Source organism: Ambystoma mexicanum, chromosome 6p (assembly GCF_040938575.1).
Source record: "Ambystoma mexicanum isolate Mex_15411 chromosome 6p, UKY_AmexF1_1, whole genome shotgun sequence".
Taxonomy (NCBI): Eukaryota; Metazoa; Chordata; class Amphibia; order Caudata; family Ambystomatidae; genus Ambystoma; species Ambystoma mexicanum.
Genome location: NC_090935.1, coordinates 1,516,239,859 through 1,516,263,927, shown reverse-complemented (window position 1 = coordinate 1,516,263,927; position 24,069 = coordinate 1,516,239,859).

Here is a 24,069-nt window from a genome sequence, read left to right as displayed (position 1 = left end):
TCACCAATTTCGGGACTAGCTGATGAAAAATGTACTTTTAAATGACTTTAAAAACATTGAACAGGTAAAAAAATACCCTCAAAACCATTATGAGATATTAAAATCAAATTGAAAAAAGAAAACTGATTCCAGACTGTACCCCAGTACTCCCAACCACATGGACTGAATTCTGAAGCAGTTTCGTTGCACCAATGCTTTTCATGGGAAATGCAATGGAGCCAATTCTTATGACCTTTTCAAACAGCAGCATCTGCTAGTTACTTTTCAATGTCAATGTGCTCCATACAGTGTCATGCCACCTAGTAGTAAAAGACACAGAGAAATCATTGCAATGCAGAGCTAACCCAGAGAGACTAGTCTTTCAGTTAGAAAAACTAATTTGACGTGAAATTGCACAGAAATTGCATGCGACAACACTGGTTGAGTATTATAAATCGCAGAAAATACCCCGAAGACTAAGGGTTTATCTACGTCCAAATCTGTGCAGTGAGGGTAAATCTTTCATTGAAAAATGGGATCAAATTCTAAATAAATGTTCACTGGACCTCATGCTCCTGACCATTGAAGAACTGTCAAAATCCCTCACATCCATTGACACAGAAATCACCACCCTGAAAACTCAGTTAAGCGAATTTAAAACAGCTGAAGAACTTGCTCCCTACTCACCGATATCAACTCAAAACTAACGGGCTATAAAGAGGATATTGAACAAAGGAAACTGAGGAAATTCAAAAGAGATACCTTCGATTACCTCAACGACATTGTCTATACGTGGCAAGAATTCTACCATCATCGTGACCAACAATGTAAATCTCGTTTCCAGAATAAAGCAAACTCTGGTAGTGACAGCAGCGGCAGCAGCATTGGGGACCCAATTCAACCTGAAGAAAGAGGACGCCCCTCTAATAAAGAAATGGCGAATTCCGACACAGATCCTATAGACCGACCTGCCGCTAACCCAACAATCCCTGTGACACCAACTAGTCCTGAAACATCGAGTGGTCCTTTTTTAGGACTAAGAGACAAACAAAAAGAAAAACGAGGAGAGGCAAAAGGTCAAAACAAAAGAAAAAACAAATGACCGAAAACCTAGTGGTGAACCTATCCAGTAAAAACCTCACGAGCGGTCAACTGGACATGCTTAACCGTGGACTTTCATTCGTACCCACAAGTAACAGCACACTTTTTGAGGAAAAAGTGTGTTTTCATAGGCTATTACAAAAGCTGAGGCTCAAACTCTTCTTTAACTCTGATATGGATGGGGAAATTCCTCCACCGGACACTAATACTCTTGAATTCCGTCCAAAGAGTTAGTTTGACCCCTTCACACAAAATTCCATGCTCAACTTATTCGAAAAAATGGTAACGAGGGATTTGGAAAGGATTAACTACCAGAAGAACACACCAAGTAATGTGAAGCGGTGTCAATTGGAACATATCGAAACACTAGCCAAAGACGAAGAATTAACCATCAAACCCGCCGACAAAGGGGGTGAAATTGTCATAATGGATACTAAAGACTACACCACAAAATGTCTCACACTGTTAGATGATGCCAACACCTATTCCAAGCTGGATAGCGATCCTATCAACACAATCAAGATCCTCATTAAGAAGACCATTGAAGAGGCATTAGATCTCAACATGATTGATGTTAAAACAAGTGCATTTCTACTTAATCTACATCCCGTCACTCCCGTATTCTATGGGCTCCCTAAAATCCACAAGGACCCTACCAATCCTCCATTGCGGCCTATAGTAGCTGGCACAGACAGCATTTTCGATCCTCTGGCTATTTACGTGGACAAATCTCTCCAGAAATTGGTACAAGATACCCAACCTTACCTGAGAGATACAAATGATTTCCTTAATTGTATCAATGACATCACAGCTCTAAGCACAGAGTGCATAATTTTCAGTATGGATGTATGTAGCCTATACACCTCCATCCCCCACACCGAAGGCTTAGACGCAGTTCATTGGCTCATCTCCAATGGTAACAACAGTATGTACAGATTTGAACACCAACATGCACTGGACCATCCGGAATGGTCATACAAGATAATATTGTGGAAACGCTACATTGATGACATTTTTGGCATCTGGTGCGGGACACGTGATGAATTGGACGCTTTCCTTATCTATATGAACTCCATTCACAATACCATCAAGTTCACCATGGAGATAGGTGAACCTCGCCTAAGCTTCTTAGATGTGGACATGGAAATTAAAGAACACCGGATCTGGACCACGGTCTTCCACAAACCCACTGATGCAAACAACCTACTACACTTCACAAGTCATCAACCTAAATCTATGTTAAAAAGTCTACCGTACAGTCAAGTCCTGAGACTGAAACGTATAATTTCGGATCCAGCACGTCTAGACACAGAAAGCAACAACCTATTGGAAAAATGTACAGCCAGGGGCTATCCCAACACCATCCTAGAGGAAGCCAAAGAAAGATCTGGGTTAAACAATAAAGAACAATTGCTTGTACCTAAAATTAAATCAAAGGAAACACCATTACTCCATATCAGCAAATATTCTAGACAGAGCTTCCAGATAGGCAAGTCCATCAGGAAACATTGGAGTATTCTCCACAACGACCAGACACTTAAGGAACTTTTTCCTAAAGCTCCCATGATCGTCTTCAGACGTGGTAGGGACACTCTGGTTAGAGCAGAAATACCACCAAAGGACAAACAGATGGTCTTACAAACCAAAAAAATGGGTACTTTCCCCTGTCTCTGTTGCACTCACTGCAACAACGTCATAAAAGGTGTCAAGATCGTCCACCCATATACTAGGAAGAACATTAAGCTACGACACTATGCCACTTGCATGTCATCCGGGGTAATCCATGTGATTAAATGCCCCTGTGGCAAATTATATGTTGGTCAAACCACAAGACCTGTCAAAGAACGTCTTACAGAGCACAAATCGAACATCAGATGCAAGAACATTAAATCCTCCCTCTCTAGACACTCCATGGAAAACAAACATACAATTGCACAGCTAAAATTCCAAATCCTTGAAGTAGTCAAAAAACCTTACAGGGGTGGTGATTATGCATCGATGCTCTCCCGCAGAGAGAAATACTGGATTCACACACTCAACACATTGTTACCAAAGGGTCTTAATGATGAATTCTCCTTAAAATGTTTTATCTGACATTTTTACTGCTGTCTCTCAGTATACCCCAGCTCTGTTTGCATCCCATGGATCTCTGTACAATGTTCCAGTACCAGCATTTATACCTCAACCTTGACAATTGTTCACCCTGTGGCATTAAGTGACTATACTTCCACTATAGGATACTGCTACCACATGGTGCCTATTTCCAGTATATACTGGCACCAAATGTGAATTAAGTGCTATTTCATGAATACTTTTTTGTTCAATAAGCACTGTAAATGCAGAGTCACGATACCGAAACCCGGATGGCTGGATCGCATTCCGAATTTATATATTTGTTTTTTTTCATTATTGACTATTATAGTCCGTACCTGCGCTAAGCGTGTTTTCATCTACATTGGTACCTCTTTTACCTTCTAAGACGGCCACAGTTTTTTACCAATAGCCTATCACTAGGCTCCACCCGTATTCATTTCAATAGTCCTACAACTATTGTTACGCATATCGGCCTCGCTACAAGGACCGACGCTGCTTTGAGGGTCCTACACTTTTGCATGAGCGTCTCGCGCATAGCAACAATCTCCGGGCACGGCTTCTTTTTTAGACAGGCTTGTGCGACCTCCATTCACTCCGCATTAAGCGTTACATCTCCAGATGGCACACCGATCACAAGTCAAAATAAGTAGTATTTAACAACACGAGTCGTTTTTTTGCCGTGATTCTGCAGTGTTTTCTGCATACGTGTCACCCTGACACTAATTCTTAGCGGCCGCCGTTTTCTTTTGTAGACTTGGCCATCAGAGTGTCTAGAATTCTTGAAGTCAGACTGCGAGCCATTCGAGCATCACCACGCTTAATCATTGGTCATTGTTTGAGTCTGTTTGGCATCTTTCAGTGGTGAGTGTTTGCCCAGTTATTTTTCCATTTTGACGACGTGCCGCTTTTGGCATTTAACACTCATCGATGCACTTATTATTTATCCTCCATAGTTCACCTGACTCCCTTGCTCACTGCTGGATGAATCCCGATGGAATTCCATTCAGAGTCATTTCCCCACACATACTGAGCGGCCTTTTTTACACATTGGATCACAGGACTCCCCTAGTCTTGGTGAGCGATTCTTATATATTCTCTTGGCAGTATACCAATGCCCTTGTGATTTACACTGTTTTTCTAATTTATTTTTGGATTACCGGCCATCCCTCGTTTCGATTGATTGTGGCTCTGATATAATTGAACTATAGTTGCTGGTCAGTTAGACCCATTGCAGTTACCCCATTTTGTTTTCTTATCATATAATTGTGAATACTTTGTTAATCACATTTTTTTTGGTAACATTTTATGAGTTCAACGGTAACACCAAATGTATGATGCAGGTAACTGGAAAGTTCTTAAAAGCCTGATTGTATATATTTCTCTATTTTCAGTGATTGATTCATTGTTCTGGGCTCTTGATGAAGAGAATACATTTCTCGAAACGCGTCAGCCACCATCAAATGAATTGAATCGTCCCTGGTCTTTGTGTTTTGAATAAAGAATGGTTTACTATTTATAGTGGATGTCATCTCTGTATTCATTTAAAATTGTGCTATTAATTGAAATTTGTTGGAATATATATCTACCTTATTACCCTATGAAACTGAATTTCAAGGCGTCATACTGACGCAAACCTAAGGTGTGCATGGGACGGGAGAGTTCCGTTTTGCATCCTCTTTTCTCTCTTCTTGTATCTTTAGTAACCTTGTGCCAGGGCTACTTTTCCTCCCCCGCACCTTAAAAGCTCCTCAATTGTTGTTAAATTGGGATATGTAATTAGTTACTCTAAATCTCTGTGTTTGCACCTTCCATCCACTTCCTTGTTGTTTTTTCCACTAGAAATTAGTGTGGCACTAAATGAAGGTAGCACCCATTTGTCTAATTATTTGACTAATATGTCTTTTTCACGCATTAATGACATTACTGACAAACGCGCCACCACATTAGCTTTTGATGCATCTGAAGCTAAACGCATTCTATCCCTCAGAAAAGACACATAGAAATCATTGCAATGCAGAGCTAACCCAGAGAGACTAGTCTTTCAGTTAGAAAAACTAATTTGACGTGAAATTGCACAGAAATTGCATGCGACAACACTGTTTGAGTATTATAAATCGCAGAAAATACCCCGTGGACTAAGGGTTTATCTACGTCCAAATCTGTGCAGTGAGGGTAAATCTTTCATTGAAAAATGGGATCAAATTCTAAATAAATGTTCACTGGACCTCATACTCCTGACCATTGAAGAACTGTCAAAATCCCTCACATCCATTGACACAGAAATCACCACCCTGAAAACTCAGTTAAGCGAATTTAAAACAGCTGAAGAACTTGCTACCCTACTCACCGATATCAACTCAAAACTAACGGGCTATAAACAGGATATTGAACAAAGGAAACTGAGGAAATTCAAAGAGATACCTTCGATTAACTCAACGACATTGTCTATACGTGGCAAGAATTCTACCATCATCGTGACCAACAACGTAAATCTCGTTTCCAGAATAAAGCAAACTCTGGTAGTGACAGCAGCGGCAGTAGTATTGGGGACCCAATTCAACCTGAAGAAAGAGGACGCCCCTCTAATAAAGAAATGGCGAATTCCGACACAGATCCTATAGACCGACCTGCTGCTAACCCAACAATCCCTGTGACACCAGCTAGTCCTGAAACATCGAGTGGCCCTTTTTTAGGACTAAGAGACAAACAAAAAGAAAAACGAGGAGAGGCAAAAGGTCAAAACAAAAGAAAAAACAAATGACCGAAAACCTAGTGGTGAACCTATCCAGTAAAAACCTCACGAGCGGTCAACTGGACATGCTTAACCGTGGACTTTCATTCGTACCCACAAGTAACAGCACACTTTTTGAGGAAAAAGTGTGTTTTCATAGGCTATTGCAAAAGCTGAGGCTCAAACTCTTCTTTAACTCTGATATGGATGGGGAAATTCCTCCACCGGACACTAATACTCTTGAATTCCGTCCAAAGAGTTAGTTTGACCCCTTCACACAAAATTCCATGCTCAACTTATTCGAAAAAATGGTAACGAGGGATTTGGAAAGGATTAACTACCAGAAGAACACACCAAGTAATGTGAAGCGGTGTCAATTGGAACATATCGAAACACTAGCCAAAGACGAAGAATTAACCATCAAACCCGCCGACAAAGGGGGTGCAATTGTCATAATGGATACTAAAGACTACACCACAAAATGTCTCACACTGTTAGATGATGCCAACACCTATTCCAAGCTGGATAGCGATCCTATCAACACAATCAAGATCCTCATTAAGAAGACCATTGAAGAGGCATTAGATCTCAACATGATTGATGTTAAAACAAGTGCATTTCTACTTAATCTACATCCCATCACTCCCGTATTCTCTGGTCACCCTAAAATCCACAAGGACCCTACCAATCCTCCATTTCGACCTATAGTAGCTGGCACAGACAGCATTTTCGATCCTCTGGCTATTTACGTGGACAAATCTCTCCAGAAATTGGTACAAGATACCCAACCTTACCTGAGAGATACAACTGATTTCCTTAATTGTATCAATGACATCACAGCTCTAAGCACAGAGTGCATAATTTTCAGTATGGATGTATGTAGCCTATACACCTCCATCCCCCACACCGAAGGCTTAGACGAAGTTCATTGGCTCATCTCCAATGGTAACAACAGTATGTATAGATTTGAACACCAACATGCACTGGACCATCCGGAATGGTCATACAAGATAATATTGTGGAAACGCTACATTGATGACATTTTTGGCATCTGGTGCGGGACACGTGATGAATTGGACGCTTTCCTTATCTATATGAACTCCATTCACAATACCATCAAGTTCACCATGGAGATAGGTGAACCTCGCCTAAGCTTCTTAGATGTGGACATGGAAATTAAAGAACACCGGATCTGGACCACGGTCTTCCACAAACCCACTGATGCAAACAACCTACTACACTTCACAAGTCATCACCCTAAATCTATGTTAAAAAGTCTACCGTACAGTCAAGTCCTGAGACTGAAACGTATAATTTCGGATCCAGCAGGTCTAGACACAGAAAGCAACAACCTATTGGAAAAATGTACAGCCAGGGGCTATCCCAACACCATCCTAGAGGAAGCCAAAGAAAGATCTGGGTTAAACAATAAAGAACAATTGCTTGTACCTAAAATTAAATCAAAGGAAACACCATTACTCCATATCAGCAAATATTCTAGACAGAGCTTCCAGATAGGCAAGTCCATCAGGAAACATTGGAGTATTCTCCACAACGACCAGACACTTAAGGAACTTTTTCCTAAAGCTCCCATGATCGTCTTCAGACGTGGTAGGGAGACTCTGGTTAGAGCAGAAATACCACCAAAGGACAAACAGATGGTCTTACAAACCAAAAAAATGGGTACTTTCCCCTGTTTCTGTTGCACTCACTGCAACAACGTCATAAAAGGTGACAAGATCGTCCACCCATATACTGGGAAGAACATTAAGCTACGACACTATGCCACTTGCATGTCATCCGGGGTAATCTATGTGATTAAATGCCCCTGTGGCAAATTATATGTTGGTCAAACCACAAGACCTGTCAAAGAACGTTTTACAGAGCACAAATCCAACATCAGATGCAAGAACGTTAAATCCCCCCTCTCTAGACACTCCATGTAAAATAAACATACAATTGCACAGCTAAAATTCCAAATCCTTGAAGTAGTCAAAAAACCTTACAGGGGTGGTGATTATGCATCGATGCTCTCCCACAGAGAGAAATACTGGATTCACACACTCAACACATTGTTACCAAAGGGTCTTAATGATGAATTCTCTTTATAATGTTTTATCTGACATGTTTTACTGCTGTCTCTCAGTATACCCTAGCTCTGTTTGCATCCCATGGATCTCTGTACAATGTTCCAGTACTAGCATTTATACCTCAACATTGACAATTGTTCACCCTGTGTCATTATGTGACTATACTTCCACTATAAAATACTGCTACCACATGGTGCCTATTTCCAGTATATACTGGCACCAAATGTGAATTAAGCGCTATTTCATGAATACTTTTTTGTTCAATAAACACTGTAAATGCAGAGTCACGATACCGAAACCCGGATGGCTGGATCGCATTCCGAATTTATATATTTGTTTTTTTTCATTATTGACTATTATAGTCCGTACCTGCGCTAAGCGTGTTTTTTTATATCTTCATTGGTACCTCTTTTACCTTCTAAAATGGCCACCGTTTTCTACCAATAGCCTATCACTAGGCTCCACCCGTATTCATTTCAATAGTCCTACAACTATTGTTACGCATATCGGCCTCGCTCCACGGACCGACGCTGCTTTGAGGGTCCTACACTTTTGCATGAGCGTCTCGCGCATAGCAACAATCTCCGGGCACGGCTTCTTTTTTAGACGGGCTTGTGCGACCTCCATTCACTCCTCATTAACCGTTACATCTCCAGATGGCACACCGATCACAAGTCAAAATAAGTAGTATTTAACAACACGAGGCGTTTTTTGCCGTGATTCTGCAGTGTTTTCTGCATACGTGTCACCCTGACACTAATTCTTACCGGCCGCCGTTTTCTTTTGTAGGCTCGGCCATCAGGGTGTCTAGAATTCTTGAAGTCAGACTGCGAGCCATTCGAGCATCGCCACGATTAATCATTGGGCATTGTTTGAGTCTGTTTGGCATCTTTCAGTGGTGAGTGTTTGCCCAGTTATTTTTCCATTTTGACGATGTGCCGCTTTTGGCATTTAACAATCATCGATGCACTTATTATTTATCCTCCATAGTTCAACTGACTCCCTTGCTCATCGCTGGATGAATCCCGATGGAATTCCATTCAGAGTCATTTCCCCGCACATACTGAGCGGCCTTTTTTACACATTGGATCATAGGACTCCCCTAGTCTTGGTGAGCGATTCTTATATATTTTCTTGGCAGTATACCAGTGCCCTTGTGATTTACACTGTTTTTCTAATTTATTTTTGGATTACCGGCCATCCCTCGTTTCGATTGATTGTGGCTCTGGATATAATTGAACTATAGTTGCCTGTCAGTTAGACCCATTGCAGTTACCCCATTTTGTTTTCTTATCATATAATTGTGAATACTTTGTTAATCACATTTTTTTTGGTAACATTTTATGAGTTCAACGGTAATACCAAATGTATGATGCAGGTAACTGGAAAGTTCTTAAAAACCTGATTGTATATATTTCTCTATTTTCAGTGATTGATTCATTGTTCTGGGCTTGATGAAGAGAATACATTTCTCGAAACGCGTCAGCCACCATCAAATGAATTGAATCTTCCCTGGTCTTAGCGTTTCGAATAAAGAATTGTTTACTCTTTATAGTGGATGTCATCACTGTATTCATTTAAAATTGTGCTATTAATTGAAATTTGTTGGAATATATATCTACCTTATTACCCTATGAAACTGAATTTCAAGGCGTCATACTGACGCAACCCTAAGGTGTGCAGGGGACGGGAGAGTTCCGTTTTGGATCCTCTTTTCTCTCTTCTTGTATCTTTAGTAACCCTGTGCCAGGGCTACTTTTCCTCCCCCGCACCCTAAAAGCTCCTCAATTGTTGTTAAATTGGGATATGTAATTAGTTACTTTAAATCTCTGTGTGTGCACCTTCCATCCTCTTCCTGGGAGTATCCGCTTCCCATCTTTTGATATTAACTGTCCGAGGTATACAACCTCGGCAAGGCAATACTGCAATTTTCCTTTGTCCACCGTGTACCCCATGGTAGCTAACACATTCAATAGTGTTATCAAGTCTTCACTACACTTTTCTTCTGTATGGCTGCAGACGAGTAAATCGTCTACGTATTGAATAATGGTGCTCTCTACATCTATATTTCCAATGTCTTCACGTAGTACTCTGTCAAAAATGCTAGGGCTCTCGCAATACCCCTGGCGGAGTCTACGATGTTCATACCTGTTGTTCCCTAATGTAAACGCTGTCAGGTATTGAGATCCTGGGTCGAGTGGTATGGAAAAGAAAGCGTTCTTCAAATCAATTACAGTAAAACAGGTTCATTCTTTTGGTATACTACACAATATTGATGCCGGGTTAGGCACTAACGGGAACTCCTCTTGAATGATGTAATTGAGTGGGCGGAGATCTTGGATCATCCTCCACGCCCCTCCCTTTGCTTTTTTGATCGGGAAAATTGCCGTATTACACTGGGAGTTTGATGGCACGATGATACCTTGTTTTAGGAGTGCATTTATGGTTTCCCTAATTCCCTCCTCGGCTTCTCTCGATATGGGATATTGTTTTACTCTCGGCGGTATGGCACCTGGCTTGAGTTTTATTTTTATTGGTGTCACTTCATGTAGTATCCCTACATCGTGGGGCCCTGTAGTCCAAATTTCAGGTGCTACCCTTGCCATGTCTTCCTCAAATATGGTCGGTGGGGCATTGACACTAGCCATGAGTGGGTTGTGTACCTCTCTGTACTGGATCATAATATCACATGGTATACTTATTTCCATTATTATTTCTCCGACATCTTCACTATCAGTGAATAATTCCTCATCTGTTATGTCTCTTAGCATTATGTTTGGGTCTATGCATAACACAGTTCTCCACTCGCACCCATGCGCGTCCAGTCCTTTGACCACAATACGTTTGCTGGATACCTGAACTGCCTCAATGTCTATGGACATGATCGTGCCTGGCATGACATCTGTGTGTGCAATTGGGCGGAATATAAAATCTGATGGTGTTCTCCTTTCTTTTCTTGTTATCTCTGGTACCACTTGTACTAATACCTTGATGCCATAAATAAACATGTCTATGTCAATGGGTATTCCTCGCACCACAACTTCATTCATCACTGTGCTGATCATCAATATGGCTCGTACTGGGCACACTCCTGGGGTTGAGCATACTATTCCTCGCTCTGTAAACGAGATGGTCATATTCAATTTACTTAACAAATCTCTCCCCAGCAAATTGATTGGCGCGTCTTCGTGGTACAGTAAGGGTGCGAGCACGGTTTCCCCCCCCCCCACCGTTATATCAAGATCTTTAGTGTAAGGAACTTTCAAAATAGCCCCAGAGAACCCCTGCGTCTCCAAATTCCTGCCTTAGAGCGTAAATCGCCCTTCCATAAGACATGACTTCTCTGCTCCTGAGTCTACCATAAAGATAAACTGCTTATTTCCTATCTCTGCCCCCACTAGTGGTTCCTCATCTGCACGTAGGGTGGTGGATAGGACTGGACACGCAAGTGTTCCCTGTGGGCTGTCCTAATCTGAATGTCTTTCTTGTCCTGGCACTGAAAAGACATTGTCTCCAACCACTGTCATGCCACAGTATGGTGCGGGTGCACCGTTTGTGGCTGTTGCAAAACAATTATTGTTTACGTTTCATACGCGTTTTCTCTTGCCATAGGTTGTGGTGGTGGTTGCTGTCCTTGCTGCATTTGAGGTTCGTTATAGCACTGGTCCGGCTCTCTCCCTCCTCACATCGGTAGTCCATAGGGGCTACCTGGGTTTGGGCACCCCCAGCCTTGTTTGCTCTCTGTGACCTGTTGCCCTTGGAAATACCCTGAAGGCTGCATTCTACAATCTCTTGAATAGTGTCCCCACCTCCAACAATTCCAGCATGACCCTTGCGGTCCGCCTCTCATTCCTTGACCACCAAATCCTCTATTTCCCATTCCTCCAACCCCCCCTCTCTGGCTACGGTACCCACCTCTCCCTCTTGCTGGTCTTTCTTGCAACTGTTGTCCGCCGTATTGCTCTTCTCCGTTCCACGGTCCTTGCACTCCTGTTGCTGGCAGTGTTGCTATTATGACTGGTCTGTTTCCCGCTCCTTCATCCCCCTCGTTTTCTCTATCTGTGGCTACGCTGGCGTTGATGGCGGCGACCTTCACTAATTTGTTCTGTACCAGCTTCCCCTCGTCTGCCAGCCTTTTTTGTGCTATCACCTTTTCTCTCACAATTATACTCTGTATTTCAGGCCAACCCTTGGCTTCTATCCCAGCTATTTTATCCAAGGCCTTCCGTACCTCCTTCGGGAGCCCCTTTTTGATGATAAAATAGAACAAGGCGGTGGACTGGTTCCACGCCGTGCCAGTTTCGCTTCTCCACAAATCCTGCACCCGTAGTATGAATTGCGTAGGATCCTCGTTCTCTTCCATTGTACACTGCATCACTAAATGTAAATCTGGAATATCTGGAAATGTGTGCCGCAATGCATCCCACACTTGTGCTCGAACGTTGTTGAACGCTGACCCATCGTGGTGGTCACAACTCATCATTACTCTGGGGAATCCGGCCTTTTCCCACACTGCGTCTGCTTGGTCACCAATTGCTGACACTAATAAACTTTTCACATCTCCTATTGCTAGTGGCACTCCTGCCGTGTTTTTCTGAAAGGTGTGTATCCATTTCCCAGCCCCTCCTGATAGTGGGGGAGGACCTTCAGCAAGTTGTTTTTGTCCATTTGGGCCCAGGGAATATAGTGCGGCCTACCTGCTCCTTTATGTATCATTGACATCTGCAACTTGTGTTTCTTTCCTACTTTACTTACCCTACCTCTCTTTATTTTACTTACCATCATATTTCCTCCTCGCTGTCTTAATCTACCCTGCCATAGTGGTGGCGATGGTGTATCTGGGTAACAGCGGTTTGGCAGTGGGGACCCGGCCTCGGCAGCTGCCTCTTCATATTCGTCTAAGTCACTCCATACCTCTTCTATTTCTGATTCTTGCTCATTGTTTTCTTCACGTCCTTCCCCTTTCTCACTTTCTGTGGTGGGTGGGCGTATAATCCTCACGGGTTTGTCATTTAGATGAAACAGGAACTCCCCTGACTGCCACTCTTTCTCTCGCCCTTGTGTTATGCGTGTCCCTTGTAATGATATTGATTGTGCTGGCTCTGAAATTGCTGGCGCCACTTCCCCTGCTGTGCTTAATGATGGCGTGAGATCTGCCATGGATAACGGTGGCACCTCTCCTCCCCCTGGCAGCATTTGGCCTTTATTGCACAATGCTCTTAGCTGCGTTATTTCCAACCGTGCATGCGCTAGCTGGCGGTCTAATTCTCCAATTAAGTGTGCCAAATTCACGGTGGGTGCACTTGTCGGACCATGCAAACCTCCTTTATCATAGGGCGGCGGTGCCGTAGCACCTACTCCGTTTGACGGTGTGGGGGTGGGACATGCTGGTGTGTACAGGGGCTCGCTGTATCCCACTGCTGGTCTTGACATTAAGGGATATATTTTAGTTGTATCACCCTCAGCTGTAGTGGTCGTGCACTCGCCCTTTTTCGTCCCGCTTACCTCTTCCTGAGTTTTCCGGTTTTCGTTTGTTCTTTCTTTACCTACCTCTGCTGTAGGCGTAACTTCTTCAAACATTCGCCACAGGTCAAGTACTTCTCTTCTATTCTGTAACTGTTTCCCCTTATACCTTGCCAACAAGTGTTTGGACACTAAATCTAACACCCTTTTATCAAATGACCCACCTACTGGCCAAATTGGCGTCACACTGTCTCCTTTTATCTCTGTCAACCACTGATCGTGGTATTTTTGTATCTTCTCACTGTATAACGGAAGGTGCTGACAAATATGAGCTAGTGGTGTTATTCCCTCATGACGATGTTTTTTCTTCCTTTGCCTGTACTTGCCCTCAGTCTCTCTTCCCCTATAATCACTTCTCCACTTGCCTTTCCTTTCTTCTAGCTCGACAATATACCACGAACTTCTCAATTACTCATAGGTTGTATGTACATATATATCAATATATATATAGATCCATTTTCAATGTTATCCTTATGATTGTTGCATGTTCAAATTCTTGGACACAGTACTTGGATATCTTCGACAAAAATGGACAGAACACAAAGGACATATAACACATATCATGCACATGCACTACCTGCGCGCTTTTACTTCCCGTTTGTTCTTGTTACCACCCCACCCCCGTTTCACCTACTCTTCTCATTCACTCCCCACCTCTTACACCATCTTACTCTTTTCCAAGAATTCTTTTGTACCCAGAAAAAGAATATTCAAATAGCTACTCCGAACCTACTCAATATACGAGACTCCTACTATTTTCTCTTTATCTTCACTTATTTATTCTGCACTGGACGAGACAATGCTACGCGGCACTGCCTTCTATCCCGTTCGGGGTAGGATACCACTTCTCTTTTTCTCTTCACTTCTCACAAAAATCGAATGGCCATATAAAGGACAGATCAGAAAAGCCTCATCATCACTCACACTAGCCCTACTCTTCCCTATAACCCATTACCACCTGTTCCCCCCTATTTCGCCCTTACCTTTCCTTGGTAACATTTGCAACCGGCACTCACATGTTCAGTCAGGTGACTCGAGGGTCACCGCTCGCAGTCTGACCCCAGTTAGATCCGCACCCCAACCAAGCCGTGGCCCGCCTCGGCGAGCAGCTTTTCATTCGGGTATTCGTCAACCGGGAACCCTTGACCCTTCTTGGTAGTGCGCACAGGCTGGTCGGCCGTGGAGGCGATGGTTTTGCTGGGGGGCGTCCCGGATCTCGCCGCACGGCGCCAGCCTCGAGGCACCTCTCCGATCACGTCGCAGCTGGTACCAAATGTTTGTGCCCTCCCTGATTTACACATGTAAAATGAATAAAACAGACACTCCCTGGACAGGGATTAAGGCACAAAGGAGCAGGCTTTGAGAGTTCAAGGAAAAGTTTATCTAGATCTCTGAGAGCGCTCCGACCAAGTAAATGTTACAACACTTTATATAGGCACATTGTCACATCTAACATATTATGCTATGTTGGACCCGGATTGGTCAGCCAGGGTGGAGTCTTAGGTGTGGGCATTATCTCTTCCTCCGGGTTGGTTGCTTGGTTATGATATGATATGATATGGCATTTGTAACGCGCCTATACACAAGTGTTTCAAGGCGCGATGAGGCAGGGGGGGGGAACAAGGGGAGACGGACAACGATCCTACTAGGCCAGGTGTCATGCAGATCGCGCAAGTGCAAGGGTAGAGGCGAAGGGAAAAGTGCAAGGGGAAGGGGAGAGGGGAAAGTGCAGTACATGGTTAGTAGAATACAAGATAAATAATAGGGCCAGCTGGTGGCAAGTGCAAGGTAAGTGCCAGGAGATGGGGCTGTAGGATACAGAGACAGTCCCGTAGTGCAGGTAGGCAGTGCAGGGAAGAGTGGCTGGGCCAAGGACCGAGATCAGTGAGTTGCCCAGTTGCAGATTCAGTGCAGGTTCAGTGATTTTAGCAGGGGAGAGATGGAGAGAACGCGGAGGCAAAGAGGTAGGTTTTGAGGTGCTTCCGGAACCGGAGATGGTTCTCCTCAAGTTTCAGGGAGGCAGGAAGGCTGTTCCAGAGGGAGGCCCCTGCTGCGGAGAGAGATCTACCCCCAGCTCGTTGCTAGGAGAAGCGGCTGACCCTGAGCGAGTTGGAGGTGGATGAGCGAAGAGCTCGAGACGGAAGATATTTAAGAAGAGAGAGTTGAAGGTCTTTTGGCCCAAGGCCCCAGAAGGCCTCGTTGTCGGGAGGATTGACGTCAGACATCTGTGCTCCGGATGGGTGACGGTCAGGTCGCTGTGAAACACGCTGGTCACTGTCTAAGCTAAGAAAATACATTCTAAATAATGCATGCACTAAATAATGAAGATTCAAAGACTCTCAATACTTTGTCATGTCTCTATAAATGTCACATCACACAGGTACTTATATCATCTATAATCCTGGATTATACAAGTCATAGGTTAGGGGTCTTGACTACTCTAATACAATGACCGGAGTGTAGGTTCATGCTTACAAGAATCTCAGGCTTGTGGCATTTGTTAGTATTGGGCGCGATATACTGCAGCAGAGGTCTAGTGTTAATAGGGGGTCTGTTGGGTGGGCATCATGGCATAGTCACTAATCTGGCACATGAAAGGAATACCTTGCAGGGACACATGGTTAGAATGGCAATAAGTTTCCACTAGCGAGGGTAAGAGGGCAAGGACACTTTTGTGGAGATGGACGAGCTATGTGCTTAGCTCATGTTGGTTCACATGCAGGACAGCAGTCTCAGAGGAAAAGGGATGTGTTACATTTATTATATTATTCGTTGCAAGCACCTCCGGCTTTAGCGTGAGAATGGAGCTATGGAATTTTCCAGTCAGAGTGGGAACAAGGGTGGGGGCCATGTGCTCCAAGCTGCTGCGGCGAGGAAAGGGAGAAAAGTATTCTGTACTATCGCAGTGAGGCCTGGTCACCAAGATGGAGTCGAAAGGGGGTACAAAAATGGATGCCCTGTGTCCTGCTCAGTGGTCACATCTACGTGAATGTAACCCAAAGTTAACATTGCATAAGGGCAAGGAGCGTACCCACTATTGGAGACACTTGGTCCGAATCTTGTACTAGGAAGTGAAGGCTGCGAGGGGCCTACTGGCCCCTTGCTACCACACAGGACTAGCTGAGGTAAAATGTACTGTTTAAATGACTTCAAAGACATTAAACAAGTCAACAAAAATACCCTCAGAACCATTATGAGATATTAAAATCAAATTTTAAAAAAATAAAAATTATTCCAGACTGTACCCAGAAACTCTCAAACTCATGCACTGAAGTGAGAAGCTCTTCCAGTGCACCAATGCTCTTCATGGCCAATGCTGTGGAGCCAATTCTTATGACCTTTTCAAACAGCAGCATCTGCTATTTACATTTCAATGTCAATGTGTTCCATACAGTGTCATGCCACCTAGATATTTCTTCATATCAGCCTGAAATCAGTCTTGTCCTTGCTTCAAATACTACTACAAGCATATCTCCTCTTAGTCTCTTGTCTTATATTAAATAACTTTCAGCAATTGAATGGTTTAAAGCACATGGAACACCAGCATGCCATAGCATGTCACCTATTGCGGGACTAGCTGATGTAAAATGTACTGCTTAAATTACTTCAAAGACATTAAACAAGTAAAACAAATACCATCAGAACCATTATGAGATATTAAAATCAAAAACTGATTTGATACTGTACCCCAGAAACCCACCTCATGCACTGAAGGCAGAAGCTGTTCCAGTGTACCGATGCTGTTCATTACCAATGCAACTGAGCCGATTCTTATGACTTTTTCAAACAACAGCATCTGCTAGTTACGTTTCAATGTCAATGTGTTCCATACAGTGTCATGCCAGCTATATATTTCTTCATATCACCTCGAAATCAGTCTTTTCCTTGCTTCAAATAGTACTGCAAGCATCTCTCCTCTTAGCCTCTTGTCTTATATTAAATAACTTTCAGCAATTGAACGGTTTAAAGCACATGGAACACCAACATGTCATAGCATGTCACCAATCTCAGGACTAGCTGACGTAAAATGTACTATTTAAATGACTTCAAAGATATTAAACAAGTAAAGAAATACCCTCAGAACCATTATGAGATATTAAAATCAAATTTAAAAAAAGAAAACTAATTCCAGACTGTATCCTAGAACTCCCAAACGCATTTACTAAACTCAGAAGCTGCTCCTGTGCACCAATGCTCTTCAAGGGAAATGCATTGGAGCCAATTCTTATGACCTTTTCAAACATCAGCATCTGCTGGTTACTTTTCAATGTCAATGTGTTCCATACAGTGTCATGCCACCTAGATATTTCTTCATATCACCTTGAAATCAGTCTTTTCCTTGCTTCAAATAGTACTGCAAGCATCTCCCCTCTTAGCCTCTTGTCTTATGTTAAATAACTTTCAGCAATTGAATGGCTTAAAGCATATGGAACACCAGCATGCAATAGCATGTCACCAATTTCGGGAATAGTTGATGTAAAATGTACTGTTTAAATGACTTCAAAGACATTAAACAAGTTAGAAAATACCCTCAGAACCATTATGCGATATTAAAATCAAATTTTAAAAAATAGAAAACTGTTCCCAGACTGCACCCAAGAACTCCCAAACTCATGCATTGTAGTCAGGAGCTGTTCCAGTACATATATGCTCTTCATGGGCAATGCAACAGAGCCAAATCTTATGACCTTTTCAAACAGCAGCATCTGCTTGTTACGTTTCAATGTCAATGTGTTCCATACATAGTCCTGCCACCTAGATATTTCTTCATATCACCTTGAAATCAGTCTTTTCCTTGCTTCAAATAGTACTGCAAGTTTCTCTCCTCTTAGCTTCTTGTTTTATATTAAATAACTTTCAGCTATTGAATACTTTAAAGCACATGGAACACCAGCATGCCATAGCATGTCACCACTCCCAGGACAAGCTGACCTAAAATGTACTGTTTAAATGACTTTAAAGACATTAAACAGGTTAAAAAAATACCCTCTAAACCACCATTATGAGATATTAAAATCAAATTTAAAAAAAAGAAAACTGAGTCCAGGCTGTACCCCAGAACTCCCAACCTCATGCACTGCAGTCCGAAGCTTTTCCAGTGCAACAATGCTATTCATGACAAATGCAATGGAGCCAATTCGTATGACCTTTTCAAACAGCAGCATCTGCGAGATACTTTCAATGTCCATGTGTTCCATACAGTGTCATGCACCTAGACATTTCTTCATATCACCTTGAAATCAGTCTTTTCCTTGCTTAAAATAGTACTGCAAGGATCTCTTCTCTTAGCCTCTTGTTTTATATTAAATAACTTTTAGCAATTGAATGGTTTAAAGCACATGGAACACCAACATGCCATAGCATGTCACCAATTTTGGGACTAGCTGACGTAAAATGCACTGTTTAAATTACTTCAAAGACATTAAACAGGTAAAAAAAATACCATCAGAATCATTGGAGATATTATAATTCATATTGGAAAAAAAGACAATACGTTCAAGACTGTTCCCTTGAACTGCCACCCTCATGCACTAAACGCAGAATCTTTTCCAATTAACCAATGTGCGTCATGGTCAATGTACCAGTGCCAATTCTTATGACCTTTTCAAACAGCAGCATTTGCTAGTTACTTGTCAATGTCAATGTGTTCCATACATAGTCCTGCCACCTAGATATTTCGTCATATCACCTTGAAATCAGTCTTTTCCTTGCTTCAAATAGTACTGCAAGTTTCTCTCCTCTTAGCTTCTTGTTTTATATTAAATAACTTTCAGCTATTGAATGCTTTAAAGCACATGGAACACCAGCATGCCACAGCATGTCACCAATCTCAGGACTGTTTGTGCCCTCCCTGACTTACACGTATAAAATAAATAAAACAGATACTCCCTGGACAGGGAATAAGGCACAAAAGAGCAGCCTGCGAGAGTTCAAGGAAAAGTTTATCTAGATCTCTGAGAGCGCTCCTACCAAGTCAATGTTACAACACTTTATATAGGCACATTGTCACATCTAACATATGATGCTACGTTGGACCCGGATTGGTCAGCCAGGGTGGTGTCTTAGGTGTGGGCATCATCTCTTCCTCTGGGTTGGTTGCTTGGTTGGCAGGAGGATTGACGTCAGACATCTGTGCTCCGGATGGGTGAAGGTCAGGTCGCTGTGAAACACGCTGGTCACTGTCTAAGCTAAGAAAATACATTCTAAATAATGCATGCACTAAATAATGAAGATTCAAAGACTCTCAATACTTTGTCATGTCTCTATAAATGTCACATCACACAGGTACTTATATCATCTATAATCTTGGATTATACAAGTCATAGGTTAGGGGTCTTGACTACTCTAATACAATGACCGGAGTGTAGGTTCATGCTTACAAGAATCTCAGGTATGTGGCATCTGTTAGTATTGGGCACGATATACTGCAGCAGAGGTCTAGTGTTAATAGGGGGTCTGCTGGGTGGGCATCATGGCATAGTCACTTATCTGGTACATGAAAGAAATACCTTGTAGGGACACAGGGTTAGAATGGAAATAAGTTTCCACTAGCGAGGGTAATAGGGCAAGGACACTTTTGTGGAGATGGACGAGCTATGTTGGTTCACATGCAGGACAGCGGTCTCAGAGGAAAAGGGATGTGTTACATTTATTATTTGTTGCAAGCACCTCCGGCTTCAGTGTGAGAATGGAGCTGCAGAGTTTTCCAGTCAGAGTGGGAACAAGTGTGGAGGCCATGTGCTCCAAGCTGCTGCGGCGAGGGAAGGGAGAGAAGCATTCTATACTATCGCATTGAGGCCTGGTCACCAAGATGGAGTCGAAAGGGGGTACAAAAATGGATGCCCTGTGTCCTGCTCAGTGGTCCCATCTACGCGAATGTAACCCAAAGTTAACATTGCGTAAGGGCAAGGGGCGTACTCACTATTGGAGGCACTTGGTCCGAATCTTGTACTAGGAAGTGAAAGCTGCGAGAGGCCTACAGGCCCCTTGCTCCCACACATTCCCCCCTTTCGTTACATCTAAAGTAACAAATATTTAATTTTTATTTTTTTCATTCTCCCTTCAGTAGTACTCTTCTGCAACTGCTTCGTCCCATGCTGAGATACCTTTTATTGGCATCCATGCCCTGCATACGCTTCTCAAGCTATTCCCTCTTCTTGCATATTCATCTGGCGTGCACATCAAGTAAATTCCTCCTTCCCCATCTAGGTCCACCCATACTTCTCTGTACCATTGCAACTCCCTTGGTTCTTTTATCGTTGTATGATGCAAATTATCAACTATGTCCACATATTGTCTGTAAATGGCTGTCATCCTGTATTGTGGTGTCGTGTGCTCCCCTGTTTGTATTTGTGCATCTATCATGGTAGCTACCGTTGCCGGTCAGCCCTTTGTTACCATCATCATAGCTGAGGTTGGCATACTTTTCTCACAACACCGGAGTCCCAGTAGGCACACACAGAAGAACAGGAGCACAAAGACGATGGTGGGGACCCGTATTTTCATTGCCTCGTTTACCCATGATGATATCCAACTGAACAGATTGTCGTACCATGTGCTTTCTTCTGCACCTCCCTCTGTTCTCATCCTCTCTCCTAGATTGTACACTGCTGTTATCACATGTGAGAGTGTCCCGTTATCAACATCCTCAGTTGGCATGAACGTGCAACACGCCCCCCCAATGTTTCGGCAAACACCACCGTCCATCGCCGTGAGGAGATCTAGAACATATCTGTTTTGCATTGTCTCTAGCCGCAGTGCGCAGAGCTCTATTTTTATCACGTTGAACTCTTCTTCAGTGTTGTTAGCCAGTTGGATGAGCTCCCAGTGCACTATCTGCAACCATTTGGCGTTTGCTCGTGCTTGGAGTCCCGGGGCAAGGAGCGATGCGAAAAATGTCTCTGCAGACGAAAAGAGCTTGTATTTTTGCAGGATCTCAGCAAGGAGCTTCGATTATTCGGACGAGATGTAATTGGAGGACCTTTTACTTCGTGTCAATCTTCTCTTTAGTTCATATTCTGACAATAGTTCATACGCTGGAGCTTCTGTTATCATTAGTTGGGGCGCCGATATGCCAGCCGATTGCCCCGCTGTCCCTTGGATATGGCTCTCTAGTATTACCATCAGGGCTGTGTGGAGGGTGGCTAGAGCACAAGTTCCTTTCCACGATGCGGGGAGGTGCAGGTAAGCTTGTTTGCTGCAAATCCAGTACATATCCATTAGTGCAGCGGTGTCTTTCTTCATGTCAGGTATGATTACCGTCTTGTTACATTTCCTTGTCTCCCCCATGTTCACTCTTCCATCCCCATGGAAACACAGTTCATGTGGCACTTCTTTCTGTATTTTGATAGGTTTTTCCAACACTGTGACCCACGTTAGCTTCGTGACATGCTGCGACCAGATGGGGTCACATACCTCCTTTATCCATTGGAAGGTGTCATTGGATAGGCCTCGAAGTGCTTCTGCTTTGCATTCGATAGTTTCTTCGTACCACTTATTTTCTGCATATCTCGTCCCCTTGATGACAAGAAATGGTTCCTTAAGGCAAATTACTCCTTGGCGTCTGCTTGTGCACGTTCCCTCATTTTTCAGTTTTTTCAATGTGACGGTGTGTGCTTGAAACATGCTCTTTATTCTGCACAAAACCAGATGAATTAAACATTGAGCCTCCAACAAGGGCAGTTCCTGTGGTACTAACATTTTCGATGTTCCTGATGCATGCGGAATGAGTGAACAGACGTAGCAGCTTTCATTTGTTGCTTGCTTCGCCGTGGCACTCATGTCGGAAAACCATTTATTAGATTGATCAGGGTGGCAGGGATCTTCTATTTCATCTAACACCAGGTCATGATAAATGTCGTAGCTTTTCCCTCCTGCCCCCCTTTTTCTCCTCCTTCTCCCTTCCTTGTTATTGTTTCTCACCTTTTTGTAATGTATTGGAAACATTCCAGCCCAGGTTGTATCATTGTTATTCAATATGACATGTGTATCTTCATCAGTAGCAGCAATGTCGTGTGAGGTAGGGCGTATGGTTGTCTGTGAACGTGTACTAGTGTTAGTTAAATCATTTGGCCAATAATAATCTCCATCGTATTCGTTATATTCATAAGCATCACTTATATTTATATTCAGACGTAACAATGATACACTTGTTGGTCCTACAGTGGCGTGTTCCGAAGGTTGCATCACATCTGTATCATTAATCTTAATCTCATGTGCTTCTTTCCACATAGTCTTTACCCCAGTCCATATCAAGTGCGACCCTTCTCATATCAGGTTAGCCCGCTCCCCCCCTTGTGCATGTCATTAACCAAAGATAGAAGGGTATAATACCAAGCCATAAAAAACAACATTACTGACAACAAAACTGCTGCACATTTTAAAACACATTCAACATTACTGAACTTATCAGCCCTAATGGTGTCCCTATCACTATCTGCATTAATTGGTTCTCCGCGATTGTGGTTCGTTGGGCCATTTGTCACCTGGAGGGGCGATATAAATTTGTTAATTCACCACAGTGTATTCATGTATTTACATTCTTCTTTCAACTTCATTTTTGATCATCACTTTTATTCATGTTTTCTCATTTCTCCATTACACATGTATTCTTACTATGGAGAGGAGGAGAGTGAAAGAGTGATGGGGAAAAGCGAGGAACAATAATCGAGAGGAAGAAGAGAGACAATAGAGAGATACAGAGAGGATATCAAAGAATCAAAAAAAGGAAGAACGGAAGAGAAGAAAGTAGGAGATAAGTCATGCAGAACAAGATGCATATCATAACTTTTATCTCTGCAGGTTCTGTTTTCCGACAATTTTGTTATCCCTTTTCAACCTCATTTGTGGTGCCAGTTGCTCATCCTGGGGGATTGTACTATCGCGTGCTCTCCTCACATCTGATAAGTGCACCCAATACTTCAATCCCTTCACCTTCACTGCAGTGGGTGTACTATAGATGACCTCGTAAGCACCATGAAACCTAGGTGAATTCCACCTCCTTACAAAGCTACGAACATACACTTGTGCTCCTGGCATCAGTGGCCCACTTGGGCCTTCTGTGGCTGGTGTGATAGTATCAGTCGGCACATTTTCAGTAAAAGGTGGTGGTATTTGTCGCGCTATGCTGCGTACTGCACGTGTCAACTGGGTTAGGTATTCCTTGAACTCTTCCCCCAGCACTGTGGCAGCCCTGTGCGCATCCGATGCTCTCCTAATTGGAGATAGCGGCGTGTGTATTTGCCTCCCAGTTACAATTTCATGGGGGCTCAGATGTTGGTCTTTATATGGTTGCGTTCTGAGTTGGAACAGTGCTAGGGGCAAGCAATACACCCAGTTTTTCTTTAATGCATTACACAATTTCGATAGCTTACTCTTTAGCAATCCGTTGATCTTTTCTACCACTCCATTCGCCATCGGATGATAAATTGAACATAGTTTGTGTTTTACCCCCAAGAGTGATGTCACTTCCTTAAAGAGGTAATTCACGGAGTGCGTACCGTTGTCCGATCTTATCACATCGCATATTCCCCATCGGGAGAACAAGGAATT